This window comes from Amia ocellicauda, unplaced genomic scaffold (genome assembly GCF_036373705.1).
Source record: "Amia ocellicauda isolate fAmiCal2 unplaced genomic scaffold, fAmiCal2.hap1 HAP1_SCAFFOLD_31, whole genome shotgun sequence".
NCBI lineage: Eukaryota > Metazoa > Chordata > Actinopteri > Amiiformes > Amiidae > Amia > Amia ocellicauda.
In genome coordinates this window covers 274445-301679 of record NW_027102876.1, presented here as the reverse complement: position 1 = coordinate 301679, position 27235 = coordinate 274445, and the positions used below count along the sequence as shown (strand labels likewise).

General features: G+C 46.0%; 25 non-coding genes and 51 pseudogenes across 25 annotated transcripts; all 76 read right to left on the bottom strand.

Annotated features, from left to right (window-relative positions):
* Positions 1 to 157: 157 nt before the first annotated feature.
* LOC136730169 (uncharacterized) lies at positions 158 to 276 on the bottom strand (annotated as a pseudogene).
* Positions 277 to 493: 217 nt separating this feature from the next.
* Positions 494 to 612, bottom strand: LOC136730141 (uncharacterized; annotated as a pseudogene).
* Positions 613 to 831: 219 nt separating this feature from the next.
* Positions 832 to 950, bottom strand: LOC136729900 (5S ribosomal RNA). The gene has a single exon (XR_010809161.1). It is a non-coding gene; the product is annotated as a 5S ribosomal RNA (ribosomal RNA).
* Positions 951 to 1167: 217 nt separating this feature from the next.
* On the bottom strand, positions 1168 to 1286 carry LOC136729969 (5S ribosomal RNA). Its single transcript, XR_010809226.1, has one exon. It is a non-coding gene; the product is annotated as a 5S ribosomal RNA (ribosomal RNA).
* A 216-nt stretch (positions 1287 to 1502) lies between these two features.
* LOC136730333 (uncharacterized) lies at positions 1503 to 1621 on the bottom strand (annotated as a pseudogene).
* A 210-nt stretch (positions 1622 to 1831) lies between these two features.
* On the bottom strand, positions 1832 to 1950 carry LOC136730312 (uncharacterized; annotated as a pseudogene).
* Positions 1951 to 2166: 216 nt separating this feature from the next.
* On the bottom strand, positions 2167 to 2285 carry LOC136729939 (5S ribosomal RNA). The gene has a single exon (XR_010809198.1). It is a non-coding gene; the product is annotated as a 5S ribosomal RNA (ribosomal RNA).
* Positions 2286 to 2496: 211 nt separating this feature from the next.
* Positions 2497 to 2615, bottom strand: LOC136730035 (uncharacterized; annotated as a pseudogene).
* A 224-nt stretch (positions 2616 to 2839) lies between these two features.
* Positions 2840 to 2958, bottom strand: LOC136730208 (uncharacterized; annotated as a pseudogene).
* A 210-nt stretch (positions 2959 to 3168) lies between these two features.
* Positions 3169 to 3287, bottom strand: LOC136730182 (uncharacterized; annotated as a pseudogene).
* A 219-nt stretch (positions 3288 to 3506) lies between these two features.
* LOC136729927 (5S ribosomal RNA) lies at positions 3507 to 3625 on the bottom strand. The gene has a single exon (XR_010809186.1). It is a non-coding gene; the product is annotated as a 5S ribosomal RNA (ribosomal RNA).
* Positions 3626 to 3849: 224 nt separating this feature from the next.
* On the bottom strand, positions 3850 to 3968 carry LOC136730207 (uncharacterized; annotated as a pseudogene).
* A 209-nt stretch (positions 3969 to 4177) lies between these two features.
* Positions 4178 to 4295, bottom strand: LOC136730289 (uncharacterized; annotated as a pseudogene).
* Positions 4296 to 4515: 220 nt separating this feature from the next.
* LOC136730079 (uncharacterized) lies at positions 4516 to 4634 on the bottom strand (annotated as a pseudogene).
* Positions 4635 to 4855: 221 nt separating this feature from the next.
* Positions 4856 to 4974, bottom strand: LOC136729976 (5S ribosomal RNA). The gene has a single exon (XR_010809233.1). It is a non-coding gene; the product is annotated as a 5S ribosomal RNA (ribosomal RNA).
* Positions 4975 to 5189: 215 nt separating this feature from the next.
* LOC136730325 (uncharacterized) lies at positions 5190 to 5308 on the bottom strand (annotated as a pseudogene).
* A 217-nt stretch (positions 5309 to 5525) lies between these two features.
* On the bottom strand, positions 5526 to 5644 carry LOC136730271 (uncharacterized; annotated as a pseudogene).
* Positions 5645 to 5862: 218 nt separating this feature from the next.
* On the bottom strand, positions 5863 to 5981 carry LOC136730144 (uncharacterized; annotated as a pseudogene).
* Positions 5982 to 6205: 224 nt separating this feature from the next.
* Positions 6206 to 6324, bottom strand: LOC136730338 (uncharacterized; annotated as a pseudogene).
* A 220-nt stretch (positions 6325 to 6544) lies between these two features.
* Positions 6545 to 6663, bottom strand: LOC136730200 (uncharacterized; annotated as a pseudogene).
* A 206-nt stretch (positions 6664 to 6869) lies between these two features.
* LOC136730318 (uncharacterized) lies at positions 6870 to 6988 on the bottom strand (annotated as a pseudogene).
* A 219-nt stretch (positions 6989 to 7207) lies between these two features.
* LOC136730145 (uncharacterized) lies at positions 7208 to 7326 on the bottom strand (annotated as a pseudogene).
* A 224-nt stretch (positions 7327 to 7550) lies between these two features.
* LOC136730300 (uncharacterized) lies at positions 7551 to 7669 on the bottom strand (annotated as a pseudogene).
* A 219-nt stretch (positions 7670 to 7888) lies between these two features.
* Positions 7889 to 8007, bottom strand: LOC136730189 (uncharacterized; annotated as a pseudogene).
* A 224-nt stretch (positions 8008 to 8231) lies between these two features.
* Positions 8232 to 8350, bottom strand: LOC136730299 (uncharacterized; annotated as a pseudogene).
* Positions 8351 to 8569: 219 nt separating this feature from the next.
* LOC136730188 (uncharacterized) lies at positions 8570 to 8688 on the bottom strand (annotated as a pseudogene).
* A 225-nt stretch (positions 8689 to 8913) lies between these two features.
* LOC136730340 (uncharacterized) lies at positions 8914 to 9032 on the bottom strand (annotated as a pseudogene).
* Positions 9033 to 9248: 216 nt separating this feature from the next.
* Positions 9249 to 9366, bottom strand: LOC136729983 (5S ribosomal RNA). Its single transcript, XR_010809240.1, has one exon. It is a non-coding gene; the product is annotated as a 5S ribosomal RNA (ribosomal RNA).
* A 220-nt stretch (positions 9367 to 9586) lies between these two features.
* LOC136729987 (5S ribosomal RNA) lies at positions 9587 to 9705 on the bottom strand. Its single transcript, XR_010809244.1, has one exon. It is a non-coding gene; the product is annotated as a 5S ribosomal RNA (ribosomal RNA).
* Positions 9706 to 10260: 555 nt separating this feature from the next.
* Positions 10261 to 10379, bottom strand: LOC136729981 (5S ribosomal RNA). The gene has a single exon (XR_010809238.1). It is a non-coding gene; the product is annotated as a 5S ribosomal RNA (ribosomal RNA).
* A 224-nt stretch (positions 10380 to 10603) lies between these two features.
* On the bottom strand, positions 10604 to 10722 carry LOC136730280 (uncharacterized; annotated as a pseudogene).
* Positions 10723 to 10939: 217 nt separating this feature from the next.
* Positions 10940 to 11058, bottom strand: LOC136730390 (5S ribosomal RNA). The gene has a single exon (XR_010809283.1). It is a non-coding gene; the product is annotated as a 5S ribosomal RNA (ribosomal RNA).
* Positions 11059 to 11612: 554 nt separating this feature from the next.
* LOC136729921 (5S ribosomal RNA) lies at positions 11613 to 11730 on the bottom strand. Its single transcript, XR_010809180.1, has one exon. It is a non-coding gene; the product is annotated as a 5S ribosomal RNA (ribosomal RNA).
* A 220-nt stretch (positions 11731 to 11950) lies between these two features.
* LOC136729842 (5S ribosomal RNA) lies at positions 11951 to 12069 on the bottom strand. The gene has a single exon (XR_010809109.1). It is a non-coding gene; the product is annotated as a 5S ribosomal RNA (ribosomal RNA).
* A 221-nt stretch (positions 12070 to 12290) lies between these two features.
* On the bottom strand, positions 12291 to 12409 carry LOC136730389 (uncharacterized; annotated as a pseudogene).
* A 215-nt stretch (positions 12410 to 12624) lies between these two features.
* LOC136730078 (uncharacterized) lies at positions 12625 to 12743 on the bottom strand (annotated as a pseudogene).
* Positions 12744 to 12957: 214 nt separating this feature from the next.
* On the bottom strand, positions 12958 to 13076 carry LOC136730316 (uncharacterized; annotated as a pseudogene).
* Positions 13077 to 13295: 219 nt separating this feature from the next.
* Positions 13296 to 13414, bottom strand: LOC136730148 (uncharacterized; annotated as a pseudogene).
* Positions 13415 to 13638: 224 nt separating this feature from the next.
* On the bottom strand, positions 13639 to 13757 carry LOC136730279 (uncharacterized; annotated as a pseudogene).
* A 217-nt stretch (positions 13758 to 13974) lies between these two features.
* LOC136730378 (5S ribosomal RNA) lies at positions 13975 to 14093 on the bottom strand. The gene has a single exon (XR_010809282.1). It is a non-coding gene; the product is annotated as a 5S ribosomal RNA (ribosomal RNA).
* Positions 14094 to 14647: 554 nt separating this feature from the next.
* Positions 14648 to 14765, bottom strand: LOC136729966 (5S ribosomal RNA). The gene has a single exon (XR_010809223.1). It is a non-coding gene; the product is annotated as a 5S ribosomal RNA (ribosomal RNA).
* A 221-nt stretch (positions 14766 to 14986) lies between these two features.
* On the bottom strand, positions 14987 to 15104 carry LOC136730062 (uncharacterized; annotated as a pseudogene).
* Positions 15105 to 15318: 214 nt separating this feature from the next.
* Positions 15319 to 15437, bottom strand: LOC136730248 (uncharacterized; annotated as a pseudogene).
* Positions 15438 to 15988: 551 nt separating this feature from the next.
* LOC136729988 (5S ribosomal RNA) lies at positions 15989 to 16107 on the bottom strand. Its single transcript, XR_010809245.1, has one exon. It is a non-coding gene; the product is annotated as a 5S ribosomal RNA (ribosomal RNA).
* Positions 16108 to 16323: 216 nt separating this feature from the next.
* Positions 16324 to 16442, bottom strand: LOC136730357 (uncharacterized; annotated as a pseudogene).
* Positions 16443 to 16652: 210 nt separating this feature from the next.
* LOC136729896 (5S ribosomal RNA) lies at positions 16653 to 16770 on the bottom strand. Its single transcript, XR_010809157.1, has one exon. It is a non-coding gene; the product is annotated as a 5S ribosomal RNA (ribosomal RNA).
* Positions 16771 to 16990: 220 nt separating this feature from the next.
* Positions 16991 to 17109, bottom strand: LOC136730205 (uncharacterized; annotated as a pseudogene).
* Positions 17110 to 17329: 220 nt separating this feature from the next.
* Positions 17330 to 17448, bottom strand: LOC136730377 (uncharacterized; annotated as a pseudogene).
* A 225-nt stretch (positions 17449 to 17673) lies between these two features.
* On the bottom strand, positions 17674 to 17792 carry LOC136730367 (5S ribosomal RNA). The gene has a single exon (XR_010809281.1). It is a non-coding gene; the product is annotated as a 5S ribosomal RNA (ribosomal RNA).
* Positions 17793 to 18002: 210 nt separating this feature from the next.
* On the bottom strand, positions 18003 to 18121 carry LOC136729943 (5S ribosomal RNA). Its single transcript, XR_010809202.1, has one exon. It is a non-coding gene; the product is annotated as a 5S ribosomal RNA (ribosomal RNA).
* Positions 18122 to 18342: 221 nt separating this feature from the next.
* On the bottom strand, positions 18343 to 18460 carry LOC136730266 (uncharacterized; annotated as a pseudogene).
* Positions 18461 to 18669: 209 nt separating this feature from the next.
* On the bottom strand, positions 18670 to 18788 carry LOC136730270 (uncharacterized; annotated as a pseudogene).
* A 206-nt stretch (positions 18789 to 18994) lies between these two features.
* Positions 18995 to 19113, bottom strand: LOC136730295 (uncharacterized; annotated as a pseudogene).
* A 217-nt stretch (positions 19114 to 19330) lies between these two features.
* Positions 19331 to 19449, bottom strand: LOC136729974 (5S ribosomal RNA). Its single transcript, XR_010809231.1, has one exon. It is a non-coding gene; the product is annotated as a 5S ribosomal RNA (ribosomal RNA).
* A 220-nt stretch (positions 19450 to 19669) lies between these two features.
* Positions 19670 to 19788, bottom strand: LOC136729951 (5S ribosomal RNA). The gene has a single exon (XR_010809209.1). It is a non-coding gene; the product is annotated as a 5S ribosomal RNA (ribosomal RNA).
* A 224-nt stretch (positions 19789 to 20012) lies between these two features.
* On the bottom strand, positions 20013 to 20131 carry LOC136730014 (uncharacterized; annotated as a pseudogene).
* Positions 20132 to 20355: 224 nt separating this feature from the next.
* Positions 20356 to 20474, bottom strand: LOC136730355 (5S ribosomal RNA). Its single transcript, XR_010809280.1, has one exon. It is a non-coding gene; the product is annotated as a 5S ribosomal RNA (ribosomal RNA).
* Positions 20475 to 20697: 223 nt separating this feature from the next.
* On the bottom strand, positions 20698 to 20816 carry LOC136730061 (uncharacterized; annotated as a pseudogene).
* A 558-nt stretch (positions 20817 to 21374) lies between these two features.
* On the bottom strand, positions 21375 to 21493 carry LOC136730180 (5S ribosomal RNA). The gene has a single exon (XR_010809263.1). It is a non-coding gene; the product is annotated as a 5S ribosomal RNA (ribosomal RNA).
* Positions 21494 to 21714: 221 nt separating this feature from the next.
* On the bottom strand, positions 21715 to 21833 carry LOC136730388 (uncharacterized; annotated as a pseudogene).
* Positions 21834 to 22048: 215 nt separating this feature from the next.
* LOC136730118 (uncharacterized) lies at positions 22049 to 22167 on the bottom strand (annotated as a pseudogene).
* A 215-nt stretch (positions 22168 to 22382) lies between these two features.
* LOC136730249 (uncharacterized) lies at positions 22383 to 22501 on the bottom strand (annotated as a pseudogene).
* Positions 22502 to 22721: 220 nt separating this feature from the next.
* LOC136729925 (5S ribosomal RNA) lies at positions 22722 to 22840 on the bottom strand. The gene has a single exon (XR_010809184.1). It is a non-coding gene; the product is annotated as a 5S ribosomal RNA (ribosomal RNA).
* Positions 22841 to 23064: 224 nt separating this feature from the next.
* LOC136730344 (5S ribosomal RNA) lies at positions 23065 to 23183 on the bottom strand. Its single transcript, XR_010809279.1, has one exon. It is a non-coding gene; the product is annotated as a 5S ribosomal RNA (ribosomal RNA).
* A 222-nt stretch (positions 23184 to 23405) lies between these two features.
* LOC136730034 (uncharacterized) lies at positions 23406 to 23524 on the bottom strand (annotated as a pseudogene).
* A 224-nt stretch (positions 23525 to 23748) lies between these two features.
* On the bottom strand, positions 23749 to 23867 carry LOC136730278 (uncharacterized; annotated as a pseudogene).
* Positions 23868 to 24077: 210 nt separating this feature from the next.
* On the bottom strand, positions 24078 to 24196 carry LOC136730005 (5S ribosomal RNA). Its single transcript, XR_010809247.1, has one exon. It is a non-coding gene; the product is annotated as a 5S ribosomal RNA (ribosomal RNA).
* A 209-nt stretch (positions 24197 to 24405) lies between these two features.
* LOC136730011 (uncharacterized) lies at positions 24406 to 24524 on the bottom strand (annotated as a pseudogene).
* A 224-nt stretch (positions 24525 to 24748) lies between these two features.
* On the bottom strand, positions 24749 to 24867 carry LOC136730277 (uncharacterized; annotated as a pseudogene).
* Positions 24868 to 25077: 210 nt separating this feature from the next.
* LOC136729910 (5S ribosomal RNA) lies at positions 25078 to 25196 on the bottom strand. Its single transcript, XR_010809170.1, has one exon. It is a non-coding gene; the product is annotated as a 5S ribosomal RNA (ribosomal RNA).
* Positions 25197 to 25411: 215 nt separating this feature from the next.
* On the bottom strand, positions 25412 to 25530 carry LOC136730130 (uncharacterized; annotated as a pseudogene).
* Positions 25531 to 25749: 219 nt separating this feature from the next.
* LOC136730386 (uncharacterized) lies at positions 25750 to 25868 on the bottom strand (annotated as a pseudogene).
* A 211-nt stretch (positions 25869 to 26079) lies between these two features.
* Positions 26080 to 26198, bottom strand: LOC136730089 (uncharacterized; annotated as a pseudogene).
* A 215-nt stretch (positions 26199 to 26413) lies between these two features.
* LOC136730362 (uncharacterized) lies at positions 26414 to 26532 on the bottom strand (annotated as a pseudogene).
* Positions 26533 to 26747: 215 nt separating this feature from the next.
* Positions 26748 to 26866, bottom strand: LOC136730128 (uncharacterized; annotated as a pseudogene).
* Positions 26867 to 27085: 219 nt separating this feature from the next.
* Positions 27086 to 27204, bottom strand: LOC136730179 (uncharacterized; annotated as a pseudogene).
* Positions 27205 to 27235: the final 31 nt, after the last annotated feature.

The window sequence follows — 27235 nt, the reverse complement described above, 5'->3', positions numbered from 1 at the left end:
GAAAAAATAAAAAATAAAAAGAAAAATGGCGGGAAAAATATCAGTGCAGCAAAGGGTGTTGAAAGTAGCCGGGTACGTGTACAATTCTTCAATTATATCTCCTCCAGACAGAAATAGAGTATTAAAAGCTACGATGAAGTTACCCAGGAGACGAAAAAGCTTGCAGCACCTGGTATTTCCAGGAGGTCACCCATCCAAGTACTGACGAGGCCCTGCACCGTTTAGCTTCCGAGATCTGATGAGATCGACCGCGTTCAGGACGGTGTGGCCGCAAGCCAAGCAGCCTGGCTGCATGATGTCTCTTAAAGGCTGGAGGGTATTGACGGAACTTCCAGCAAAAAAAAAAAAGAAAAAAAAAAAATGGAGGGAAAAATATCTGTGCAGTAAAGGGTGTTGAAAGTAGCCGGGTACGTGTACAATTCTTCAATTAAATCTCCTCCAGACAGAAAGAGAGTATTAAAAGCTACGACGAAGTTCCCCAGGTGACGTAAAAAGCTTGCAGCACCTGGTACTTCCAGGAGGTCTCCCATCCAAGTACTGACCAGGTCCTGCCCCGTTTAGTTTCTGAGATCTGACGAGATCGGGCGCGTTCAGGACGGTGTGGCCACAAGCCGAGACGCCTGGCTGCATGATGTCTCTTAAAGGCTGGCGGGTATTGACGGAATTTCCAGCATAAAAAAAAAAAAAAAAATAGAAAAATGGAGGGAAAAATATCAGTGCAGGAAAGGGTGTTGAAAGAAGCCGGGTACGTGTACAATTCTTCAATTATATCTCCTCCAGACAGAAAGAGAGTATTAAGAGCTACGATAAAGTTACCCAGGAGAAGTAAAAAGCTTGCAGCACCTGGTATTTCCAGGAGGTCACCCATCCAAGTACTGACCAGGCCCTGCCCCGTTTAGCTTCCGAGATCTGACGAGATCGGGCGCATTCAGGACGGTGTGGCCACAAGCCGAGACGCCTGGCTGCATGATGTCTCTTAAAGGTTGGCGGGTATTGACGGAACTTCCAGCAAAAAAAAAAAAGAAAAAAGAAAAATGGTGGGAAACATATCAGTGCAGCAAAGTGTGTTGAAAGTAGCCGGGTACGTGTACAATTCTTTAATTATATCTCCTCCAGACTGAAAGAGAGTATTAAGAGCTACGATGAAGTTACCCAGGGGACGTAAAAAGCTTGCAGCACCTGGTATTTCCAGGAGGTCACCCATCCAAGTACTGTCTAGGCCCTGCCCCATTTAGCTTCCGAGATCTGATGAGATCAGGCGCGTTCAGGACGGTGTGGCCGCAAGCCAAGAGGCCTGGCTGCATGATGTCTCTTAAAGGCTGGCGGGTATTGACGGAACTTCCAGCAAAAAAAAAAAAAAAAATAGAAAAAGGGAGGGAAAAATATCAGTGCAGCAAAGGGTATTGAAAGTAGCCGGGTACATGTACAATTCTTCAATTATATCTCCTCCAGACAGATAGAGAGTATTAAGAGCTACGATAAAGTTACCCAGGAGACGTAAAACCTTGCAGCACTAGGTATTTCCAGGCGGTCTCACATTCATGTACTAACCAGGTCCTGCCCCGTTTAGCTTCCGAGATCTGACGAGATCGGGCGCGTTCAGTATGGTGTGGCCGCAAGCCGAGATGCCTGGCTGCATGATGTCTCTTAAAGGATGGCGGGTATTGACGGAATTTCCAGCAAAAAAAAAAAAGAAAAATAGAGGGAAAAATATCAGTGCAGCAAAGGGTGTTGAAAGTAGCCGGGTACGTGTACAATTCTTCAATTATATCTCCTCCAGACAGAAAAAGAGAATTAAGAGCTACGATGCAGTTACCCAGGAGACGTAAAAAGCTTGCAGCACCTGGTATTTCCAGGAGGTCACACATCCATGTACTGACCAGGCCCTGCCCCGTTTAGCTTCCGAAATCTGATATGATCGGGCGCATTCAGGACGGTGTGACTTCAAGCCAAGAGGCCTGGCTGCATGATGTCTCTTAAAGGCTGGCGGATATTGACGGAACTTCCAGCAAAAAAATAAAATAAAAAGAAAAATGGAGGGAAAAATATCAGTGCAGCAAAGGGTGTTGAAAGTAGCCTAGTACGTGTACAATTCTTCAATTATATCTCCTGGAGACAGAAAGAGAGTATTAAGAGCTACGATGAAGTTACCCAGGAGACGTAAAAAGCTTGCAGCACCTGGTATTTCTAGGAGGTCTCCCATCCAAGTACTGACCAGGCCCTGCCCCATTTAGCTTCCGAGATCTGACGAGATCGGGCGCATTCAGGACGGTGTGGCCACAAGCCGAAAGACCTGGCTGCATGATGTCTCTTAAAGGTTGGCGGGTATTGACGGAACTTCCAGCAAAAAAAAAAAAAAGAAAAATGGATGGAAAAATATCAGTGCAGCAAAGGGTGTTGACAGTAGCTGGGTACGTGTACAATTCTTCAATTAAATCTCCTGCAGACAGAAAGAGAGAATTAAGAGCTACGATAAAGTTACCCAGGACACGTAAAAGCTTACAGCACCTGGTATTTCTAGGAGGTCTACCATCCAAGTACTGACCAGGCCCTGCCCCGTTTAGCTTCCGAGATCTGACGAGATCGGGCGCATTCAGGACGGTGTGGCCACAAGCCGAAAGGCCTGGCTGCATGATGTCTCTTAAAGGTTGGCGGGTATTGACGGAACTTCAAGCAAAAAAGAAAAAGAAAAAAAGAAAAAAGAAAAATGGATGGAAAAATATCAGTGCAGCAAAGGGTGTTGACAGTAGCTGGATACGTGTACAATTCTTTAATTATATCTCCTCCAGACAGAGAGAGAGTATTAAGAGCTACGATAAAGTTACCCAGGAGACGTAAAAGCTTGCAGCACTAGGTATTTCCAGGAGGTCTCACATTCATGTACTGACCAGGTCCTGCCCCGTTTAGCTTCCGAGATCTGACGAGATCGGGCGCGTTCAGGATGGTGTGGCCGCAAGCCGAGATGCCTGGCTGCATGATGTCTCTTAAAGGCTGGCGGGTATTGACGGAACTTCCAGCAAAAAAAAAAAAGAAAAATAGAGGGAAATATACCAGTGCAGCAAAGGGTGTTGAAAGTAGCCGGGTACGTGTACAATTCTTCAATTATATCTCCTGGAGACAGAAAGAGAGTATTAAGAGCTACGATGAAGTTACCCAGGAGACGTAAAAAGCTTGCAGCACCTGGTATTTCTAGGAGGTCTCCCATCCAAGTACTGACCAGACCCTGCCCCGTTCAGCTTCCGAGATCTTACGCGATCGGGCGCATTCAGGACGGTGTGGCCACAAGCCGAAACGCCTGGCTGCATGATGTCTCTTAAAGGTTGGCGGGTATTGACGGAACTTCCAGCAAAAAAAAAAAAAAAAAAATAGAAAAATGGAGGGAAAAATATCAGTGTAGGAAAGGGTGTTGAAAGTAGCCGGGTACGTGTACAATTCTTCAATTATATCTCCTGGAGACAGAAAGAGAGTATTAAGAGCTACGATGAAGTTACCCAGGAGACGTAAAAAGCTTGCAGCACCTGGTATTTCTAGGAGGTCTCCCATCCAAGTACTGACCAGGCCCTGGCCCGTTTAGCTTCCGAGATCTGACGAGATCGGGCGCGTTCAGGACGGTGTGGCCACAAGCCGAAAGGCCTGGCTGCATGATGTCTCTTAAAGGTTGGCGGGTATTGACGGAACTTCCAGCAAAAAATAAAAAGAAAAAAAGAAAAAAGAAAAATGGATGGAAAAATATCAGTGCAGCAAAGGGTGTTGACAGTAGCTGGATACGTGTACAATACTTCAATTATATCTCCTCCAGACAGAGAGAGAGTATTAAGAGCTACGATACAGTTACCCAGGAGACGTAAAAGCTTGCAGCACTAGGTATTTCCAGGAGGTCTCACATTCATGTACTGACCAGGTCCTGCCCCGTTTAGCTTCCGAGATCTGACGAGATCGGGCGCGTTCAGGATGGTGTGGCCGCAAGCCGAGATGCCTGGCTACATGATGTCTCTTAAAGGCTGGCGGGTATTGACGGAACTGCCAGCAAAAAAAAAAAGAAAAATACAGGGAAATATACCAGTGCAGCAAAGGGTGTTGAAAGTAGCCGGGTACGTGTACAATTCTTCAATTATATCTCCTGGAGACAGAAAGAGAGTATTAAGAGCTACGATGAAGTTACCCAGGAGACGTAAAAAGCTTGCAGCACTGGTATTTCTAGGAGGTCTCCCATCCAAGTACTGACCAGAACCTGCCCCGTTCAGCTTCCGAGATCTGACGAGATCGGGCGCATTCAGGACGGTGTGGCCACAAGCCGAAAGGCCTGGCTGCATGATGTCTCTTAAAGGTTGGCGGGTATTGACGGAACTTCCAGCAAAAGAAAAAAAAAAAAAAAATAGAAAAATGGAGGGAAAAATATCAGTGCAGGAAAGGGTGTTGAAAGTAGCCGGGTACGTGTACAATTCTTCAATTATATCTCCTCCAGACAGATAGAGAGTATTAAGAGCTACGATAAAGTTACCCAGGAGACGTAAAAGCTTGCAGCACCAGGTATTTCCAGGAGGTCTCACATTCAAGTACTGACCAGGTCCTGCCCCGTTTAGCTTCCGAGATCTGACGAGATCGGGCGCGTTCAGGACGGTGTGGCCACAAGCCGAGATGTCTGGCTGCATGATGTCTCTTAAAGGCTGGCGGGTATTGACGGAATTTCCAGCAAAAGAAAAAAAAAAAAAAAATAGAAAAATGGAGGGAAAAATATCAGTGCAGGAAAGGGTGTTGAAAGTAGCCGGGTACGTGTACAATTCTTCAATTATATCTCCTGGAGACAGAAAGAGAGTATTAAGAGCTACAATGAAGTTACCCAGGAGACGTAAAAGGCTTGCAGCACCTGGTATTTCTAGGAGGTCTCCCATCCAAGTACTGACCAGGCCCTGCCCCGTTTAGCTTCCGAAATCTGACGAGATTGGGCGCATTCAGGACGGTATGGCCGCAAGCCAAGAGGCCTGGCTGCATGATGTCTCTTAAAGGTTGGCGGGTATTGACGGAACTTCCAGCAAAAAAAAAAAAAAAAAAGAAAAATGGATGGAAAAATATCAGTGCAGCAAAGGGTGTTTACAGTAGCTGGGTACGTGTACAATACTTCAATTATATCTCCTCCAGACAGATAGAGAGTATTAAGAGCTACGATAAAGTTACCCAGGAGACGTAAAAGCTTGCAGCACCAGGTATTTCCAGGAGGTCTCACATTCATGTACTGACCAGGTCCTGCCCCGTTTAGCTTCCAAGATCTGACAAGATCGGGCGAGTTCAGGATGGTGTGGCCGCAAGCCGAGATGCCTGGCTGCATGATGTCTCTTAAAGGTTGGCGGGTATTGACGGAACTTCCAGCAAAAAAAAAATATAAAAAAAGAAAAATGGATGGAAAAATATCAGTGCAGCAAAGGGTGTTGACAGTAACTGGATACGTGTACAATACTTCAATTATATCTCCTCCAGATAGAGAGAGAGTATTAAGAGCTACGATAAAGTTACCCAGGAGACGTAAAAGCTTGCAGCACTAGGTATTTCCAGGAGGTCTCACATTCATGTACTGACCAGGTCCTGCCCCGTTTAGCTTCCGAGATCTCACGAGATCGGGCGCGTTCAGGATGGTGTGGCCGCAAGCCGAGATGCCTGGCTGCATGATGTCTCTTTAAGGCTGGCGGGTATTGACGGAACTTCCAGCAAAAAAAAAATATAAAAAAAGAAAAATAGAGGGAAATATACCAGTGCAGCAAAGGGTGTTGAAAGTAGTCGGGTACGTGTACAATTCTTCAATTATATCTCCTGGAGACAGAATGAGAGTATTAAGAGCTACGATGAAGTTACCCAGGAGACGTAAAAAGCTTGCAGCACCTGGTATTTCTAGGAGGTCTCCCATCCAAGTACTGACCAGGCCCTGTCTCGTTTAGCTTGCGAAATCTGACGAGATCGGGCGCATTCAGGACGGTGTGGCCACAAGCCGAAAGGCCTGGCTGCATGATGTCTCTTTAAGGCTGGCGGGTATTGACGGAACTTCCAGCAAAAAAAAAAAAAAAAAAAAGAAAAAAGAAAAATGGATGGAAAAATATCAGTGCAGCAAAGGGTGTTGACAGTAGCTGGATACGTGTACAATACTTCAATTATATCTCCTCCAGACAGAGAGAGAGTATTAAGAGCTACGATAAAGTTACCCAGGAGACGTAAAAGCTTGCAGCACTAGGTATTTCCAGGAGGTCTCACTTTCATGCACTGACCAGGTCCTGCCCCGTTTAGCTTCCGAGATCTGACGAGATCGGGCGCGTTCAGGATGGTGTGGCCGCAAGCCGAGATGCCTGGCTGCATGATGTCTCTTAAAGGCTGGCGGGTATTGACGGAACTTCCAGCAAGAAAAAAAAAAAAAAAAAATGGAAAATGGAGGGAAAAATATCAGTGCAGCAAAGGCTGTTGAAAGTAGCCGGGTACGTGTACAATACATCAATTATATCTCCTCCAGACAGATAGAGAGTATTAAGAGCTACGATGAAGTTTCCCAGGAGACGTAAAAAGCTTGCAGCACCAGGTATTTCCAGGACGTCTCCCATCCAAGTACTGACGAGGCCCTGCCCCGTTTAGCTTCAGAGATCTGACGAGATCGGGCGCGTTCAGGATGGTGTGGCCGCAAGCCGAGATGCCTGGCTGCATGATGTCTCTTAAAGGCTGGCGGATATTGACGGAACTTCCAGCAAAAAAAAAAAAAAATGGATGGAAAAATATCAGTGCAGCAAAGGGTGTTGACAGTAGCTGGGTACGTGTACAATACTTCAATTATATCTCCTCCAGACAGATAGAGAGCATTAAGAGCTACGATAAAGTTACCCAGGAGACGTAAAAGCTTGCAGCACGAGGTATTTCCAGGAGGTCTCACATTCATGTACTGACCAGGTCCTGCCCCGTTTAGCTTCCGAGATCTGACAAGATCGGGCGCGTTCAGGACGGTGTGGCCGCAAGCCGAGATGTCTGGCTGCATGATGTCTCTTAAAGGCTGGCGGGTATTGACGGAATTTCCAGCAAAAAAAAAAAAAAAAAAAAAGAAAAATGGAGGGAAAAATATCAGTGCAGGAAAGGGTGTTGAAAGTAGCCGGGTACGTGTACAATTCTTCAATTATATCTCCTGGAGACAGAAAGAGAGTATTAAGAGCTACGATGAAGTTACCCAGGAGACGTAAAAAGCTTGCAGGACCTGGTATTTCCAGGAAGTCTCCCATCAAAGTACTGACCAGGCCCTGCCCCATTTAGCTTCCGAGATCTGATGAGATCGGGCGCGTTCAGGACGGAGTGGCCACAAGCCGAAAGGCCTGGCTGCATGATGTCTCTTAAAGGTTGGCGGGTATTGACGGAACTTCCAGCAAAAAAAAAAATTAAAAAAAGAAAAAAGAAAAATAAATGGAAAAATATCAGTGCAGCAAAGGGTGTTGACAGTAGCTGGATACGTGTACAATACTTCAATTATATCTCCTCCAGACAGAGAGAGAGTATTAAGAGCTACGATAAAGTTACCCAGGAGACGTAAAAGCTTGCAGCACTAGGTATTTCCAGGAGGTCTCACATTCATGTACTGACCAGGTCCTGCCCCGTTTAGCTTCCGAGATCTGACAAGATCGGGCGCGTTCAGGACGGTGTGGCCGCAAGCCGAGATGTCTGGCTGCATGATGTCTCTTAAAGGCTGGCGGGTATTGACGGAATTTCCAGCAAAAAAAAAAAAAAAAAAAAAGAAAAATGGAGGGAAAAATATCAGTGCAGGAAAGGGTGTTGAAAGTAGCCGGGTACGTGTACAATTCTTCAATTATATCTCCTGGAGACAGAAAGAGAGTATTAAGAGCTACGATGAAGTTACCCAGGAGACGTAAAAAGCTTGCAGGACCTGGTATTTCCAGGAGGTCTCCCATCAAAGTACTGACCAGGCCCTGCCCCGTTTAGCTTCCGAGATATGATGAGATCGGGCGCGTTCAGGACGGAGTGGCCACAAGCCGAAAGGCCTGGCTGCATGATGTCTCTTAAAGGTTGGCGGGTATTGACGGAACATCCAGCAAAAAAAAAAATTAAAAAAAGAAAAAAGAAAAATAAATGGAAAAATATCAGTGCAGCAAAGGGTGTTGACAGTAGCTGGATACGTGTACAATACTTCAATTATATCTCCTCCAGACAGAGAGAGAGTATTAAGAGCTACGATAAAGTTACCCAGGAGACGTAAAAGCTTGCAGCACTAGGTATTTCCAGGAGGTCTCACATTCATGTACTGACCAGGTCCTGCCCCGTTTAGCTTCCGAGATCTGACAAGATCGGGCGCGTTCAGGACGGTGTGGCCGCAAGCCGAGATGTCTGGCTGCATGATGTCTCTTAAAGGCTGGCGGGTATTGACGGAATTTCCAGCAAAAAAAAAAAAAAAAAAAAAGAAAAATGGAGGGAAAAATATCAGTGCAGGAAAGGGTGTTGAAAGTAGCCGGGTACGTGTACAATTCTTCAATTATATCTCCTGGAGACAGAAAGAGAGTATTAAGAGCTACGATGAAGTTACCCAGGAGACGTAAAAAGCTTGCAGGACCTGGTATTTCCAGGAGGTCTCCCATCAAAGTACTGACCAGGCCCTGCCCCGTTTAGCTTCCGAGATATGATGAGATCGGGCGCGTTCAGGACGGAGTGGCCACAAGCCGAAAGGCCTGGCTGCATGATGTCTCTTAAAGGTTGGCGGGTATTGACGGAACTTCCAGCAAAAAAAAAAATTAAAAAAAGAAAAAAGAAAAATAAATGGAAATATACCAGTGCAGCAAAGGGTGTTGACAGTAGCTGGGTACGTGCACAATACTTCAATTATATCTCCTCCAGACAGATAGAGAGTATTAAGAGCTACGATGAAGTTACCCAGGAGACGTAAAAAGCTTGCAGCACCTGGTATTTCTAGGAGGTCTCCCATCCAAGTACTGACCAGGCCCTGCCCCGTTTAGCTTCCGAGATCTGACAATATCATGCGCGTTCAGGACGGTGTGGCCGAAAGCCAAGAGACCCGGCTGCATGATGTCTCTTTAAGGCTAAAGGGGATTGACGGAACTTCAATCAAAAAAAAAAAGAAAAAAGAAAAATGGAGGGAAAAATATCAGTGCAGCAAAGGGTTTTGAAAGTAGCCGGGTACGTGTACAATTCTTCAATAATATCTCCTACAGACTAAAAGAGAGTATTAAGAGCTATGATGAAGTTACCCAGGAGACGTAAAAAGCTTGCAGCACCTGGTATTTCCAGGAGGTCACCCATCCAAGTACTGACCAGGCCCTGCCCCGTTAGCTTCCGAGATCTGACGAGATCGGGCGCGTTCAGGACAGTGTGGCCGCAAGCCAAGAGGCCTGGCTGCATGATGTCTCTTAAAGGCTGGCAGGTATTGATGGAACTTCCAGCAAAAAAAAAAAAAAAAAAAAATGGAAAATGGAGGGAAAAATATCAGTGCAGCAAAGGCTGTTGAAAGTAGCCGGGTACGTGTACAATACTTCAATTATATCTCCTCCAGACAGATAGAGAGTATTAAGAGCTACGATGAAGTTTCCCAGGAGACGTAAAAAGCTTGCAGCACCAGGTATTTCCAGGAGGTCTCCCATCCAAGTACTGACCAGGCCCTGCCCCGCTTAGCTTCCGAGATCTGATGAGATCGGGCGTGTTCAGGACGGTGTGGCCGCAAGCCAAGAGGCCTGGCTGCATGATGTCTCTTAAAGGCTGGCGGGTATTGACGGAACTTCCAGCAAAAAATAAAAAATAAATAAATAGAAAAATGGAGGGAAAAATATCAGTGCAGGACAGGGTGTTGAAAGTAGCCGGGTACATGTACAATTCTTCAATTATATCTCCTCCAGACTGAATGAGAGTATTAAGAGCTACGATGAAGTTACCCAGGAGACGTAAAAAGCTTGCAGCACCTGGTATTTCCAGGAGGTCTCACATTCAAGTACTGACCAGGTCCTGCCCGTTTAGCTTCCGAGATCTGACAATATCATGCGCGTTCAGGACGGTGTGGCCGAAAGCCAAGAGGCCCGGCTGCATGATGTCTCTTTAAGGCTGGCGGGTATTGACGGAACTTCAAGCAAAAAAAAAAAGAAAAAAGAAAAATGGAGGGAAAAATATCAGTGCAGCAAAGGGTTTTGAAAGTAGCCGGGTACGTGTACAATTCTTCAATAATATCTCCTACAGACTGAAAGAGAGTATTAAGAGCTATGATGAAGTTACCCAGGAGACGTAAAAAGCTTGCAGCACCTGGTATTTCCAGGAGGTCACCCATCCAAGTACTGACCAGGCCCTGCCCCGTTTAGCTTCCGAGATCTGATGAGATCGGGCGCGTTCAGGACGGAGTGGCCACAAGCCGAAAGGCCTGGCTGCATGATGTCTCTTAAAGGTTGGCGGGTATTGACGGAACTTCCAGCAAAAAAAAATATTAAAAAAAGAAAAAAGAAAAATAAATGGAAAAATATCAGTGCAGCAAAGGGTGTTGACAGTAGCTGGATACGTGTACAATACTTCAATTATATCTCCTCCAGACAGAGAGAGAGTATTAAGAGCTACGATAAAGTTACCCAGGAGACGTAAAAGCTTGCAGCACTAGGTATTTCCAGGAGGTCTCACTTTCATGTACTGACCAGGTCCTGCCCCGTTTAGCTTCCGAGATCTGACGAGATCGGGCGCGTTCAGGATGGTGTGGCCGCAAGCTGAGATGCCTGGCTGCATGATGTCTCTTAAAGGCTGGCGGGTATTGACGGAACTGCCAGCAAAAAAAAAAAAAAAAAAAGAAAAATGGATGGAAAAATATCAGTGCAGCAAATAGTGTTGACAGTAGCTGGGTACGTGTACAATACTTCAATTATATCTCCTCCAGACAGATAGAGAGTATTAAGAGCTACGATGAAGTTACCCAGGAGACGTAAAAAGCTTGCAGCACCTGGTATTTCTAGGAGGTCTCCCATCCAAGTACTGACCAGGCCCTGCCCCGTTTAGCTTCCGAGATCTGACGAGATCGGGCGCATTCAGGACGGTGTGGCCACAAGCCGAAAGGCCTGGCTGCATGATGTCTCTTAAAGGTTGGCGGGTATTGACGGAACTTCCAGCAAAAAAAAAAAAAAAAAAAAATAGAAAAATGGAGGGAAAAATATCAGTGCAGGAAAGGGTGTTGAAAGTAGCCGGGTACGTGTACAATTCTTCAATTATATCTCCTGCAGACTGAAAGAGAGTATTAAGAGCTACGATAAAGTTACCCAGGAGACGTAAAAGCTTGCAGCACCTGGTATTTCCAGGAGGTCTCACATTCAAGTACTGACCAGGTCCTGCCCGTTTAGCTTCCGAGATCTGACAATATCATGCGCGTTCAGGACGGTGTGGCCGAAAGCCAAGAGGCCCGGCTGCATGATGTCTCTTTAAGGCTGGCGGGTATTGACGGAACTTCAAGCAAAAAAAAAAAGAAAAAAGAAAAATGGAGGGAAAAATATCAGTGCAGCAAAGGGTTTTGAAAGTAGCCGGGTACGTGTACAATTCTTCAATAATATCTCCTACAGACTGAAAGAGAGTATTAAGAGCTATGATGAAGTTACCCAGGAGACGTAAAAAGCTTGCAGCACCTGGTATTTCCAGGAGGTCACCCATCCAAGTACTGACCAGGCCCTGCCCCGTTAGCTTCCGAGATCTGACGAGATCGGGCGCGTTCAGGACGGTGTGGCCGCAAGCCAAGAGGCCTGGCTGCATGATGTCTCTTAAAGGCTGGCGGGTATTGATGGAACTTCCAGCAAAAAAAAAAAAAAAAAAAAATGGAAAATGGAGGGAAAAATATCAGTGCAGCAAAGGCTGTTGAAAGTAGCCGGGTACGTGTACAATACTTCAATTATATCTCCTCCAGACAGATAGAGAGTATTAAGAGCTACGATGAAGTTTCCCAGGAGACGTAAAAAGCTTGCAGCACCAGGTATTTCCAGGAGGTCTCCCATCCAAGTACTGACCAGGCCCTGCCCCGCTTAGCTTCCGAGATCTGATGAGATCGGGCGTGTTCAGGACGGTGTGGCCGCAAGCCAAGAGGCCTGGCTGCATGATGTCTCTTAAAGGCTGGCGGGTATTGACGGAACTTCCAGCAAAAAATAAAAAATAAATAAATAGAAAAATGGAGGGAAAAATATCAGTGCAGGACAGGGTGTTGAAAGTAGCCGGGTACATGTACAATTCTTCAATTATATCTCCTCCAGACTGAATGAGAGTATTAAGAGCTACGCTGAAGTTACCCAGGAGATGTAAAAAGCTTTCAGCACCTGGTATTTCCAGGAGGTCAACCATCCAATTACTGACCAGGCCCTGCCCAGTTTTTCTTCCGAGATCTGACGAGATCTTGCGTCTTCAGGACGGTGTGGCCTCAAGCCAAGAGGCCTGGCTGCATGATGTCTCTTAAAGACTGGAGGGTATTGATGGAACTTCCAGCAAGAAACAATAGAAAAAAGAAAAATGGAGGGAAAAATATCAGTGCAGCAAAGCGTGTTGAAGGTAGCCGGGTACGTGTACAATTCTTCAATTATATCTCCTCCAGACAGATAGAGAGTATTAAGAGCTACGATAAAGTTACCCAGGAGACGTAAAAGCTTGCAGCACCAGGTATTTCCAGGAGGTCTCACATTCAAGTACTGACCAGGTCCTGCCCCGTTTAGCTTCCGAGATCTGACGAGATCGGGCGCGTTCAGGACGGTGTGGCCACAAGCCGAGAGGCCTGGCTGCATGATGTCTCTTAAAGGTTGGCGGGTATTGACGGAACTTCCTGCAAAAAAAAAAAAAAAAAGAAAAATGGATGGAAAAATATCAGTGCAGCAAAGGGTGTTGACAGTAGCTGGGTACGTGTACAATACTTCAATTATATCTCCTCCAGACAGATAGAGAGCATTAAGAGCTACGATAAAGTTACCCAGGAGACGTAAAAGCTTGCAGCACGAGGTATTTCCAGGAGGTCTCACATTCATGTACTGACCAGGTCCTGCCCCGTTTAGCTTCCGAGATCTGACAAGATCGGGCGCGTTCAGGACGGTGTGGCCGCAAGCCGAGATGTCTGGCTGCATGATGTCTCTTAAAGGCTGGCGGGTATTGACGGAATTTCCAGCAAAAAAAAAAAAAAAAAAAAAGAAAAATGGAGGGAAAAATATCAGTGCAGGAAAAGGTGTTGAAAGTAGTCGGGTACGTGTACATTTCTTCAATTATATCTCCTGGAGACAGAAAGAGAGTATTAAGAGCTACGATGAAGTTACCCAGGAGACGTAAAAAGCTTGCAGGACCTGGTATTTCCAGGAGGTCTCACATCAAAGTACTGACCAGGCCCTGCCCCGTTTAGCTTCCGAGATCTGATGAGATCGGGCGCGTTCAGGACGGAGTGGCCACAAGCCGAAAGGCCTGGCTGCATGATGTCTCTTAAAGGTTGGCGGGTATTGACGGAACTTCCAGCAAAAAAAAAAATTAAAAAAAGAAAAAAGAAAAATAAATGGAAAAATATCAGTGCAGCAAAGGGTGTTGACAGTAGCTGGATACGTGTACAATACTTCAATTATATCTCCTCCAGACAGAGAGAGAGTATTAAGAGCTACGATAAAGTTACCCAGGAGACGTAAAAGCTTGCAGCACTAGGTATTTCCAGGAGGTCTCACTTTCATGTACTGACCAGGTCCTGCCCCGTTTAGCTTCCGAGATCTGACGAGATCGGGCGCGTTCAGGATGGTGTGGCCGCAAGCTGAGATGCCTGGCTGCATGATGTCTCTTAAAGGCTGGCGGGTATTGACGGAACTGCCAGCAAAAAAAAAAAAAAAAAAAGAAAAATGGATGGAAAAATATCAGTGCAGCAAATAGTGTTGACAGTAGCTGGGTACGTGTACAATACTTCAATTATATCTCCTCCAGACAGATAGAGAGTATTAAGAGCTACGATGAAGTTACCCAGGAGACGTAAAAAGCTTGCAGCACCTGGTATTTCTAGGAGGTCTCCCATCCAAGTACTGACCAGGCCCTGCCCCGTTTAGCTTCCGAGATCTGACGAGATCGGGCGCATTCAGGACGGTGTGGCCACAAGCCGAAAGGCCTGGCTGCATGATGTCTCTTAAAGGTTGGCGGGTATTGACGGAACTTCCAGCAAAAAAAAAAAAAAAAAAAAATAGAAAAATGGAGGGAAAAATATCAGTGCAGGAAAGGGTGTTGAAAGTAGCCGGGTACGTGTACAATTCTTCAATTATATCTCCTGCAGACTGAAAGAGAGTATTAAGAGCTACGATAAAGTTACCCAGGAGACGTAAAAGCTTGCAGCACCTGGTATTTCCAGGAGGTCTCACATTCAAGTACTGACCAGGTCCTGCCCGTTTAGCTTCCGAGATCTGACAATATCATGCGCGTTCAGGACGGTGTGGCCGAAAGCCAAGAGGCCCGGCTGCATGATGTCTCTTTAAGGCTGGCAGGTATTGACGGAACTTCAAGCAAAAAAAAAAAGAAAAAAGAAAAATGGAGGGAAAAATATCAGTGCAGCAAAGGGTTTTGAAAGTAGCCGGGTACGTGTACAATTCTTCAATAATATCTCCTACAGACTGAAAGAGAGTATTAAGAGCTATGATGAAGTTACCCAGGAGACGTAAAAAGCTTGCAGCACCTGGTATTTCCAGGAGGTCACCCATCCAAGTACTGACCAGGCCCTGGCCCGTTAGCTTCCGAGATCTGACGAGATCGGGCGCGTTCAGGACGGTGTGGCCGCAAGCCAAGAGGCCTGGCTGCATGATGTCTCTTAAAGGCTGGCGGGTATTGATGGAACTTCCAGCAAAAAATAAAAAATAAATAAATAGAAAAATGGAGGGAAAAATATCAGTGCAGGACAGGGTGTTGAAAGTAGCCGGGTACATGTACAATTCTTCAATTATATCTCCTGGAGACAGAATGAGAGTATTAAGAGCTACGCTGAAGTTACCCAGGAGACGTAAAAAGCTTGCAGCACCTGGTATTTCCAGGAGGTCACCCATCCAAGTACTGACCAGGCCCTGCCCCGTTAGCTTCCGAGAACTGACGAGATCGGGCGCGTTCAGGACGGTGTGGCCACAAGCCGAGAGGCCTGGCTGCATGATGTCTCTTAAAGGTTGGCGGGTATTGACGGAACTTCCTGCAAAAAAAAAAAAAAAAAGAAAAATGGATGGAAAAATATCAGTGCAGCAAATGGTGTTGACAGTAGCTGGGTACGTGTACAATACTTCAATTATATCTCCTCCAGACAGATAGAGAGTATTAAGAGCTACGATAAAGTTACCCAGGAGACGTAAAAGCTTGCAGCACCAGGTATTTCCAGGAGGTCTCACATTCATGTACTGACCAGGTCCTGCCCCGTTTAGCTTCCGAGATCTGACTTGATCGGGCGCGTTCAGGATGGTGTGGCCGCAAGCCAAGATGCCTGGCTGCATGATGTCTCTTAAAGGCTGGCGGGTATTGACGGAATTTCCAGAAAAAAATAAATAAATTGAAAAATGGCGGGAAAAATATCAGTGCAGGAAAGGGTGTTGAAAGTAGCCGGGTACGTGTACAATTCTTCAATTATATCTCCTGGAGACAGAAAGAGAGTATTAAGAGCTACGATGAAGTTACCCAGGAGATGTAAAAAGCTTGCAGCACCTGGTATTTCTAGGAAGTCTCCCATCCAAGTACCGACCAGGCCGTGCCCCGTTTAGCTTCCGAGATCTGACGATATCATGCGCGTTCAGGACGGTGTGGCCGAAAGCCAAGAGGCCCGGCTGCATGATGTCTCTTAAAGGTTGGCGGGTATTGACGGAACTTCCAGCAAAAAAAAAAAAAAAAAAAAAGAAAAATGGATGGAAAAATATCAGTGCAGCAAAGGGTGTTGACAGTAGCTGGGTACGTGTACAATTCTTCAATTATATCTCCTCCAGACAGAAAGAGAGAACTAAGAGCTACGATAAAGTTACCCAGGAGACGTAAAATCTTGCAGCACCAGGTATTTCCAGGAGGTCTCCCATCCAAGTACTGACCAGGCCCTGCCCCGTTTAGCTTCCGAGATCTAACGAGATCAGGCGCATTCAGGACGGTGTGGCCACAAGCCGAAAGGCCTGGCTGCATGATGTCTCTTAAAGGTTGGCGGGTATTGACGGAACTTCCAGCAAAAAAAAAAAAAAAAAAAGAAAAATGGATGGAAAAATATCAGTGCAGCAAATGGTGTTGACAGTAGCTGGGTACGTGTACAATACTTCAATTATATCTCCTACAGACAGAGAGAGAGTATTAAGAGCTACGATAAAGTTACCCAGGAGACGTAAAAGCTTGCAGAACTAGGTATTTCCAGGAGGTCTCACTTTCATGTACTGACCAGGTCCTGCCCCGTTTAGCTTCCGAGATCTGACGAGATCGGGCGCGTTCAAGATGGTGTGGCCGCAAGCCGAGATGCCTGGCTGCATGATGTCTCTTAAAGGCTGGCGGGTATTGACGGAACTGCCAGCAAAAAAAAAAAAGAAAAATAGAGGAAAATATACCAGTGCAGCAAAGGGTGTTGAAAGTAGCCGGGTACGTGTACAATTCTTCAATTATATCTCCTGGAGACAGAAAGAGAGTATTAAGAGCTACGATGAAGTTACCCAGGAGACGTAAAAAGCTTGCAGCACCTGGTATTTCCAGGAGGTCACCCATCCAAGTACTGACCAGGCCCTGCCCCGTTAGCTTCCGAGATCTGATGAGATCGGGCGCGTTCAGGACGGTGTGGCCGCAAGCCAAGAGGCCTGGCTGCATGATGTCTCTTAAAGGCTGGCGGGTATTGACGAACTTCCAGCAAAAAAAAAAAAAAAAAAAAAATGGAAAATGGAGGGAAAAATATCAGTGCAGCAAAGGCTGTTGAAAGTAGCCGGGTACGTGTACAATACTTCAATTATATCTCCTCCAGACAGATAGAGAGTATTAAGAGCTACGATGAAGTTTCCCAGGAGACGTAAAAAGCTTGCAGTACCAGGTATTTCCAGGAGGTCTCCCATCCAAGTACTGACGAGTCCCTGCCCCGTTTAGCTTCCGAGATCTGACGAGATCGGGCGTGTTCAGGACGGTGTGGCCACAAGCCAAGAGGAGGGCTGCATGATGTCTCTTAAAGGCTGGCGGGTATTGACAGAACTTCCAGCAAAAAATAAAAAATAAATAAATAGAAAAATGGAGGGAAAAATATCAGTGCAGGACAGGGTGTTGAAAGTAGCCGGGTACATGTACAATTCTTCAATTATATCTCCTCCAGACTGAATGAGAGTATTAAGAGCTACGCTGAAGTTACCCAGGAGATGTAAAAAGCTTTCAGCACCTGGTATTTCCAGGAGGTCACCGATCCAATTACTGACCAGGCCCTGCCCAGTTTTTCTTCCGAGATCTGACGAGATCTTGCGTCTTCAGGACGGTGTGGCCGCAAGCCGAGATGCCTGGCTGCATGATGTCTCTTAAAGGTTGGCGGGTATTGACGGAACTTCCAGCAAAAAAAAAATATAAAAAAAGAAAAAAGAAAAATGGATGGAAAAATATCAGTGCAGCAAAGGGTGTTGACAGTAGCTGGATACGTGTACAATACTTCAATTATATCTCCTCCAGACAGAGAGAGAGTATTAAGAGCTACGATGAAGTTACCCAGGAGACGTAAAAAGCTTGCAGCACCTGGTATTTCTAGGAGGTCTCCCATCCAAGTACTGACCAGGCCCTGCCCCGTTTAGCTTCCGAGATCTGACGAGATCGGGCGCATTCAGGACGGTGTGGCCACAAGCCGAAAGGCCTGGCTGCATGATGTCTCTTAAAGGTTGGCGGGTATTGACGGAACTGCCAGCAAAAAAATAAAAGAAAAATAGAGGGATATATACCAGTGCAGCAAAGGGTGTTGAAAGTAGCCGGGTACGTGTACAATTCTTCAATTATATCTCCTGGAGACAGAAAGAGAGTATTAAGAGCTACGATGAAGTTACCCAGGAGACGTAAAAAGCTTGCAGCACCTAGTATTTCTAGGAGGTCTCCCATCCAAGTACTGACCAGGCCCTGCCCCGTTTAGCTTCCGAGATCTGACGAGATCGGGCGCATTCAGGACGGTGTGGCCACAAGCCGAAAGGCCTGCCTGCATGATGTCTCTTAAAGGTTGGCGGGTATTGACGGAACTTCCAGCAAAAAGAAAAAAAAAAAAAAATAGAAAAATGGAGGGAAAAATATCAGTGCAGGAAAGGGTGTTGAAAGTAGCCGGGTACGTGTACAATTCTTCAATTATATCTCCTGCAGACTGAAAACGAGTATTAAGAGCTATGATGAAGTTACCCAGGAGACGTAAAAAGCTTGCAGCACCTGGTATTTCTAGGAGGTCTCCCATGCAAGTACTGACCAGGCCCTGCCCCGTTAGCTTCCGAGATTTGACAAGATCGGGCGCGTTCAGGATGGTGTGGCCGCAAGCCGAGATGCCTGGCTGCATGATGTCTCTTAAAGGTTGGCGGGTATTGACGGAACTGCCAGCAAAAAAAAAAAGAAAAATAGAGGGAAATATACCAGTGCAGCAAAGGGTGTTGAAAGTAGCCGGGTACGTGTACAATTCTTCAATTATATCTCCTGGAGACAGAAAGAGAGTATTAAGAGCTACGATGAAGTTACCCAGGAGACGTAAAAAGCTTGCAGCACCTGGTATTTCCAGGAGGTCACACATCCAAGTACTGACCAGGCCCTGCCCCGTTAAGCTTCCGAAATCTGATATGATCGGGCGCGTTCAGGACGGTGTGACTACAAGCCAAGAGGCCTGGCTGCATGATGTCTCTTAATGGCTGGCGGATATTGACGGAACTTTCAGCAAAAAAAAAAAAAAATGGATGGAAAAATATCAGTGCAGCAAAGGGTGTTGACAGTAGCTGGGTACGTGTACATTACTTCAATTATATCTCCTCCAGACAGAGAGAGAGTATTAAGAGCTACGATAAAGTTACCCAGGAGACGTAAAAGCTTGCAGCACGAGGTATTTCCAGGAGGTCTCACTTTCATGTACTGACCAGGTCCTGCCCCGTTTAGCTTCCGAGATCTGACGAGATCGGGCGCGTTCAGGATGGTGTGGCCGCAAGCTGAGATGCCTGGCTGCATGATGTCTCTTAAAGGCTGGCGGGTATTGACGGAACTGCCAGGAAAAAAAAAAAAAAAAAAAGAAAAATGGATGGAAAAATATCAGTGCAGCAAATAGTGTTGACAGTAGCTGGGTACGTGTACAATACTTCAATTATATCTCCTCCAGACAGATAGAGAGTATTAAGAGCTACGATGAAGTTACCCAGGAGACGTAAAAAGCTTGCAGCACCTGGTATTTCTAGGAGGTCTCCCATCCAAGTACTGACCAGGCCCTGCCCCGTTTAGCTTCCGAGATCTGACAAGATCGGGCGCATTCAGGACGGTGTGGCCACAAGCCGAAAGGCCTGGCTGCATGATGTCTCTTAAAGGTTGGCGGGTATTGACGGAATTTCCAGCAAAAAAAAAAAAAAAAAAAATAGAAAACTGGAGGGAAAAATATCAGTGCAGGAAAGGGTGTTGAAAGTAGCCGGGTACGTGTACAATTCTTCAATTATATCTCCTGGAGACAGAAAGAGAGTATTAAGAGCTACGATGAAGTTACCCAGGAGACGTAAAAATCTTGCAGCACCTGGTATTTCTAGGAGGTCTCCCATCCAAGTACTGACCAGGCCCTGCCCCGTTTAGCTTCCGAGATCTGACGAGATCGGGCGCATTCAGGACGGTGTGGCCACAAGCCGAAAGGCCTGGCTGCATGATGTCTCTTAAAGGTTGGCGGGTATTGACAGAACTTCCAGAAAAAAAAAAAAAAAAAAAAAAAAAAAAGAAAAATGGATGGAAAAATATCAGTGCAGCAAAGGGTGTTGACAGTAGCTGGGTACGTGTACAATTCTTCAATTATATCTCCTCCAGACAGAAAGAAAGAACTAAGAGCTACGATAAAGTTACCCAGGAGACGTAAAATCTTGCAGCACCAGGTATTTCCAGGAGGTCTCCCATCCAAGTACTGACCAGGTCCTGCCCCGTTTAGCTTCCGAGATCTTACGAGATCGGGCGCATTCAGGACGGTGTGGCCACAAGCCGAAAGGCCTGGCTGCATGATGTCTCTTAAAGGTTGGCGGGTATTGACGGAACTTCCAGCAAAAAAAAAAAAGAAAAAAAGAAAAAAGAAAAATGGATGGAAAAATATCAGTGCAGCAAAGGGTGTTGACAGTAGCTGGATACGTGTACAATACTTCAATTATATCTCCTCCAGACAGAGAGAGAGTATTGAGAGCTACGATAAAGTTACCCAGGAGACGTAAAAGCTTGCAGCACCTGGTATTTCTAGGAGGTCTCCCATCCAAGTACTGACCAGGCCCTGCCCCGTTTAGCTTCCGAGATCTGACGAGATCGGGCGCATTCAGGACGGTGTGGCCACAAGCCGAAAGGCCTGGCTGCATGATGTCTCTTAAAGGTTGGCGGGTATTGACAGAACTTCCAGCAAAAAAAAAAAAAAAAAAAAAAAAAAGAAAAATGGATGGAAAAATATCAGTGCAGCAAAGGGTGTTGACAGTAGCTGGGTACGTGTACAATTCTTCAATTATATCTCCTCCAGACAGAAAGAAAGAACTAAGAGCTACGATAAAGTTACCCAGGAGACGTAAAATCTTGCAGCACCAGGTATTTCCAGGAGGTCTCCCATCCAAGTACTGACCAGGTCCTGCCCCGTTTAGCTTCCGAGATCTTACGAGATCGGGCGCAATCAGGACGGTGTGGCCACAAGCCGAAAGGCCTGGCTGCATGATGTCTCTTAAAGGTTGGCGGGTATTGACGGAACTTCCAGCAAAAAAAAAAAAGAAAAAAAGAAAAAAGAAAAATGGATGGAAAAATATCAGTGCAGCAAAGGGTGTTGACAGTAGCTGGATACGTGTACAATACTTCAATTATATCTCCTCCAGACAGAGAGAGAGTATTGAGAGCTACGATAAAGTTACCCAGGAGACGTAAAAGCTTGCAGCACTAGGTATTTCCAGGAGGTCTCACATTCAAGTACTGACCAGGTCCTGCCCGTTTAGCTTCCGAGATCTGACAATATCATGCGCGTTCAGGACGGTGTGGCCGAAAGCCAAGAGGCCCGGCTGCATGATGTCTCTTTAAGGCTGGCGGGTATTGACGGAACTTCAAGCAAAAAAAAAAAGAAAAAAGAAAAATGGAGGGAAAAATATCAGTGCAGCAAAGGGTTTTGAAAGTAGCCGGGTACGTGTACAATTCTTCAATAATATCTCCTACAGACTGAAAGAGAGTATTAAGAGCTATGATGAAGTTACCCAGGAGACGTAAAAAGCTTGCAGCACCTGGTATTTCCAGGAGGTCACCCATCCAAGTACTGACCAGGCCCTGCCCCGCTTAGCTTCCGAGATCTGATGAGATTGGGCGTGTTCAGGACGGTGTGGCCGCAAGCCAAGAGGCCTGGCTGCATGATGTCTCTTAAAGGCTGGCGGGTATTGACGGAACTTCCAGCAAAAAATAAAAAATAAATAAATAGAAAAATGGAGGGAAAAATATCAGTGCAGGACAGGGTGTTGAAAGTAGCCGGGTACATGTACAATTCTTCAATTAAATCTCCTCCAGACTGAATGAGAGTATTAAGAGCTACGCTGAAGTTACCCAGGAGATGTAAAAAGCTTTCAGCACCTGGTATTTCCAGGAGGTCAACCATCCAATTACTGACCAGGCCCTGCCCAGTTTTTCTTCCGAGATCTGACGAGATCTTGCGTCTTCAGGACGGTGTGGCCTCAAGCCAAGAGGCCTGGCTGCATGATGTCTCTTAAAGGCTGGCGTGTATTGATGGAACTTCCAGCAAGAAACAAAAGAAAAAAGAAAAATGGAGGGAAAAATATCAGTGCAGCAAAGCGTGTTGAAGGTAGCCGGGTACGTGTACAATTCTTCAATTATATCTCCTCCAGACAGATAGAGAGTATTAAGAGCTACGATAAAGTTACCCAGGAGACGTAAAAGCTTGCAGCACCAGGTATTTCCAGGAGGTCTCACATTCAAGTACTGACCAGGTCCTGCCCCGTTTAGCTTCCGAGATCTGACGAAATCGGGCGCGTTCAGGACGGTGTGGCCGCAAGCCGAGATGTCTGGCTGCATGATGTCTCTTAAAGGCTGGCGTGTATTGACGGAATTTCCAGCAAAAAAAAAAAAAAAAAAGAAAAATGGATGGAAAAATATCAGTGCAGGAAAGGGTGTTGAAAGTAGCCGGGTACGTGTACAATTCTTCAAATATATCTCCTCCAGACAGATAGAGAGTATTAAGAGCTACGATAAAGTTACCCAGGAGACGTAAAAGCTTGCAGCACCAGGTATTTCCAGGAGGTCTCACATTCATGTACTGACCAGGTCCTGCCCCGTTTAGCTTCCAAGATCTGACGAGATCGGGCGAGTTCAGGATGGTGTGGCCGCAAGCCGAGATGCCTGGCTGCATGATGTCTCTTAAAGGCTGGCGGGTATTGACGGAATTTCCAGCAAAAAAAAAAAAAAAAAAAATAGAAAACTGGAGGGAAAAATATCAGTGCAGGAAAGGGTGTTGAAAGTAGCCGGGTACGTGTACAATTCTTCAATTATATCTCCTGGAGACAGAAAGAGAGTATTAAGAGCTACGATGAAGTTACCCAGGAGACGTAAAAAGCTTGCAGCACCTGGTATTTCTAGGAGGTCTCCCATCCAAGTACTGACCAGGCCCTGCCCCGTTTAGCTTCCGAGATCCGACGAGATCGGGCGCATTCAGGACGGTGTGGCCACAAGCCGAAAGGCCTGGCTGCATGATGTCTCTTAAAGGTTGGCGGGTATTGACGGAACTTCCAGCAAAAAAAAAAAAGAAAAAAAGAAAAAAGAAAAATGGATGGAAAAATATCAGTGCAGCAAAGGGTGTTGACAGTAGCTGGATACGTGTACAATACTTCAATTATATCTCCTCCAGACAGAGAGAGAGTATTGAGAGCTACGATAAAGTTACCCAGGAGACGTAAAAGCTTGCAGCACCTGGTATTTCTAGGAGGTCTCCCATCCAAGTACTGACCAGGCCCTGCCCCGTTTAGCTTCCGAGATCTGACGAGATCGGGCGCATTCAGGACGGTGTGGCCACAAGCCGAAAGGCCTGGCTGCATGATGTCTCTTAAAGGTTGGCGGGTATTGACAGAACTTCCAGCAAAAAAAAAAAAAAAAAAAAAAAAAGAAAAATGGATGGAAAAATATCAGTGCAGCAAAGGGTGTTGACAGTAGCTGGGTACGTGTACAATTCTTCAATTATATCTCCTCCAGACAGAAAGAAAGAACTAAGAGCTACGATAAAGTTACCCAGGAGACGTAAAATCTTGCAGCACCAGGTATTTCCAGGAGGTCTCCCACCCAAGTACTGACCAGGTCCTGCCCCGTTTAGCTTCCGAGATCTTACGAGATCGGGCGCATTCAGGACGGTGTGGCCACAAGCCGAAAGGCCTGGCTGCATGATGTCTCTTAAAGGTTGGCGGGTATTGACGGAACTTCCAGCAAAAAAAAAAAAGAAAAAAAGAAAAAAGAAAAATGGATGGAAAAATATCAGTGCAGCAAAGGGTGTTGACAGTAGCTGGATACGTGTACAATACTTCAATTATATCTCCTCCAGACAGAGAGAGAGTATTGAGAGCTACGATAAAGTTACCCAGGAGACGTAAAAGCTTGCAGCACTAGGTATTTCCAGGAGGTCTCACTTTCATGTACTGACCAGGTCCTGCCCCGTTTAGCTTCCGAGATCTGACGAGATCGGGCGCGTTCAGGATGGTGTGGCCGCAAGCCGAGATGCCTGGCTGCATGATGTCTCTTAAAGGCTGGCGGGTATTGACGGAACTGCCACCAAAAAAAAAAAAGAAAAATAGAGGGAAATATACCAGTGCAGCAAAGGGTGTTGAAAGTAGCCGGGTACGTGTACAATTCTTCAATTATATCTCCTGGAGACAGAAAGAGAGTATTAAGAGCTACGATGAAGTTACCCAGGAGACGTAAAAAGCTTGCAGCACCTGGTATTTCTAGGAGGTCTCCCATCCAAGTACTGACCAGGCCCTGCCCCGTTTAGCTTCCGAGATCTGACGAGATCGGGCGCATTCAGGACGGTGTGGCCGCAAGCCAAGAGGCCTGGCTGCATGGTGTCTCTTAAAGGTTGGCGGGTATTGACGGAACTTCCAGCAAAAAAAAAAAGAAAAATAGAGGGAAATATACCAGTGCAGCAAAGGGTGTTGAAAGTAGCCGGGTACGTGTACAATTCTTCAATTATATCTCCTGGAGACAGAAAGAGAGTATTAAGAGCTACGATGAAGTTACCCAGGAGACGTAAAAAGCTTGCAGCACCTGGTATTTCTAGGAGGTCTCCCATCCAAGTACTGACAAGGCCCTGCCCCGTTTAGCTTCCGAGATCTGACGAGATCGGGCGCATTCAGGACGGTGTGGCCACAAGCCGAAAGGCCTGGCTGCATGATGTCTCTTAAAGGTTGGCGGGTATTGACGGAACTTCCAGCAAAAAAAAAAAAGAAAAAAAGAAAAAAGAAAAATGGATGGAAAAATATCAGTGCAGCAAAGGGTGTTGACAGTAGCTGGATACGTGTACAATACTTCAATTATATCTCCTCCAGACAGAGAGAGAGTATTGAGAGCTACGATAAAGTTACCCAGGAGACGTAAAAGCTTGCAGCACTAGGTATTTCCAGGAGGTCTCACTTTCATGTACTGACCAGGTCCTGCCCCGTTTAGCTTCCGAGATCTGACGAGATCGGGCGCGTTCAGGATGGTGTGGCCGCAAGCCGAGATGCCTGGCTGCATGATGTCTCTTAAAGGCTGGCGGGTATTGACGGAACTGCCACCAAAAAAAAAAAAGAAAAATAGAGGGAAATATACCAGTGCAGCAAAGGGTGTTGAAAGTAGCCGGGTACGTGTACAATTCTTCAATTATATCTCCTGGAGACAGAAAGAGAGTATTAAGAGCTACGATGAAGTTACCCAGGAGACGTAAAAAGCTTGCAGCACCTGGTATTTCTAGGAGGTCTCCCATCCAAGTACTGACCAGGCCCTGCCCCATTTAGCTTCCGAGATCTGACGAGATCGGGCGCATTCAGGACGGTGTGGCCGCAAGCCAAGAGGCCTGGCTGCATGATGTCTCTTAAAGGTTGGCGGGTATTGACGGAACTTCCAGCAAAAAAAAAAAAAAAAAAGAAAAATGGATGGAAAAATATCAGTGCAGCAAATGGTGTTGACAGTAGCTGGGTACGTGTACAATACTTCAATTATATCTCCTCCAGACAGATAGAGAGTATTAAGAGCTACGATAAAGTTACCCAGGAGACGTAAAAGCTTGCAGCACCAGGTATTTCCAGGAGGTCTCACATTCATGTACTGACCAGGTCCTGCCCCGTTTAGCTTCCGAGATCTGACGAGATCGGGCGCGTTCAGGATGGTGTGGCCGCAAGCCGAGATGCCTGGCTGCATGATGTCTCTTAAAGGCTGGCGGGTATTGACGGAATTTCCAGCAAAAAAAAAAAAAAATATATAGAAAAATAGAGGGAAAAATATCAGTGCAGGAAAGGGTGTTGAAAGTAGCCGGGTACGTGTACAATTCTTCAATTATATCTCCTCCAGACAGAAAGAGAGTATTAAGAGCTACGATGAAGTTCCCCAGGAGACGTAAAAAGCTGGCAGCACCTGGTATTTCCAGGAGATCTCCCATCGAAGTACCGACCAGGCCCTGCCCCGTTTAGTTTCCGAGATCTGACGAGATCGGGCGCGTTCAGGACTTTGTGTCCGCAAGCCGAGAGGCCTGGCTGCATGATGTCTCTTAAAGGTTGGCGGGTATTGACGGAACTTCCAGCAAAAAAAAAAAAAAGAAAAATGGATGGAAAAATATCAGTGCAGCAAAGGGTGTTGAAAGTAGCCGGGTACATGTACAATTCTTCAATTATATCTCCTGCAGACTGAAAGAGAGTATTAAGAGCTACGATGAAGTTACCCAGGAGACGAAAAAGCTAGCAGCACCTGGTATTTCCAGGAGGTCTCCCATCAAAGTACTGACCAGGCCCTGCCCCGTTTAGCTTCCGAGATCTGACGAGATCGGGCGCGTTCAGGCCGGTGTGGCCTCAAGCCAAGAGGCCTGGCTGCATGATGTCTCTTAAAGGCTGGAGGTTATTGACGGAACTTCCAGCAAAATAAAAAAGAAAAAAGAAAAATGGAGGGAAAAATATCAGTGCAGCAAAGGGTGTTGAAAGTAGCCGGGTATGTGTACAATTCTTCAATTATATCTCCTCCAGACAGAAAGAGAGTATTTAGAGCTACGATAAAGTTACCCAGGAGACGAAATAACTTGCAGCACCTGATATCTCCAGGAGGTCACCCATCCAAGTACTGACGAACCCTTGCCCCGTTTAGCTTCCGAGATCTGATGAGATTGGGCGCGTTCAGGACGGTGTGGCCGCAAGCCAAGAGGCCTGGCTGCATGATGTCTCTTAAAGGCTGACGGGTATTGACGGAACTTCCAGCAAAAAAAAAATGGATAAAGAAAAATGGATGGAAAAATATCAGTGCAGCAAATGGTGTTGACAGTAGCTGGGTACGTGTACAATACTTCAATTATATCTCCTCCAGACAGATAGAGAGTATTAAGAGCTACGATAAAGTTACCCAGGAGACGTAAAAGCTTGCAGCACCAGGTATTTCCAGGAGGTCTCACATTCATGTACTGACCAGGTCCTGCCCCGTTTAGCTTCCGAGATCTGACGAGATCGGGCGCGTTCAGGATGGTGTGGCCGCAAGCCGAGATGCCTGGCTGCATGATGTCTCTTAAAGGCTGGCGGGTATTGACGGAATTTCCAGCAAAAAAAAAAATAAATATATAGAAAAATGGAGGGAAAAATATCAGTGCAGGAAAGGGTGTTGAAAGTAGCCGGGTACGTGTACAATTCTTCAATTATGTCTTCTCCAGACAGAAAGAGAGTATTAAGAGCTACGATGAAGTTCCCCAGGAGACGTAAAAAGCTGGCAGCACCTGGTATTTCCAGGAGATCTCCCATCGAAGTACTGACCAGGCCCTGCCCCGTTTAGTTTCCGAGATCTGATGAGATTGGGCGCGTTCAGGACGGTGTGGCCGCAAGCCAAGAGGCCTGGCTGCATGATGTCTCTTAAA